The sequence below is a fragment of the Capsicum annuum genome, chromosome 6 (genome assembly GCF_002878395.1).
Source record: "Capsicum annuum cultivar UCD-10X-F1 chromosome 6, UCD10Xv1.1, whole genome shotgun sequence".
NCBI classification, from domain to species: Eukaryota; Viridiplantae; Streptophyta; class Magnoliopsida; order Solanales; family Solanaceae; genus Capsicum; species Capsicum annuum.
The window spans coordinates 185,054,325-185,055,492 of record NC_061116.1 but is presented as its reverse complement, the minus strand read 5'-3'; positions in this window follow the sequence as shown (position 1 = coordinate 185,055,492).

The window sequence follows — 1,168 nt, the reverse complement described above, 5'->3', positions numbered from 1 at the left end:
AAGACTGCCCAAAAGCTTTTCACTTTGTAATTAACTTTCAAGTTTTATTTTCCAGTTGATAAGCACAACAACAGAAGGAAAGCTGCAATAATTTATATCATTCAAAACTAAAAGTATGAAAAGAATCAAAATAAAGATAAAAACTGCAGAAGGAAAACTACAATAATTTATATCCATTCAAAACTAAAAATATAAAAAGAATTATAATAAAGAGCAAAACTAAAAATTATTATGCGAAATTAAATTTTGATATTAAATTTCTTTATAAATAAAGTAAATAGAAAAATTAAACCTGCTCTAAGTCGATGATGATAAATTAGGGCATTCATGTCCTCCTTCGAAAAAATACATGATAAACAAATTTTATAACAAATCTTAGACCTAATGAATTCTATCCTAAAAAGGATTTTGGAATTAAAAGAAAAGTAATTATTCCTCTAATATTAAAAATAGACATTTAATTATTAATTTTCATATTAGCTAATTATTCTTGCACTTTAATCATATAACTAATAATAAAATAATTGGCACTATTAGTTTTTTCGTATTAAATTATTTATTATTGTTACATTTTGCAATATCTAATTAATAGTTTTCATATTTTTATGTAATTCTAGTACTTTAACTATAATTCTTATGGAAAATTGGACACACAAACTAAATAGGACACAAACTTGAGAAAAGTGTGTAGAAAAATTTTCACGTGAAATAATTTATTTTTAGGATTAAAAGAATCCTAGTTTTAACCATAAATATTTTGTATTTTAGGATTTCTTCGCTATAACTTTCTTTCCATATATTTTTCTTTTACCATATACTTTAGGATTCCTTAATTATAAATATTAAAGATAATTATTTAATAATTTAAGAAAATAAGTAAAAAGACTATTTTGTCTATTGTGAAGATTTTTAATGAAGGGTGAAAAGTAATATATATATATATTAGAGGGGGAGAGAGAGAGAGAGAGAGAGAGAGAGAGAGAGAAAGAGAGAGAGATATACATATATAGACATAGGCATAATTAAAGAGCTTCAAATCATTCTTGCGAAAACATAAACTCAACTCTTTGTTTTAGTTCTGAGATAGATGGTACGCCCTACATTTCTACATTCCATTGGCTATATGAGATCCTCCATTAACTCGTTGGCCAGGACCACAATCCAAGTT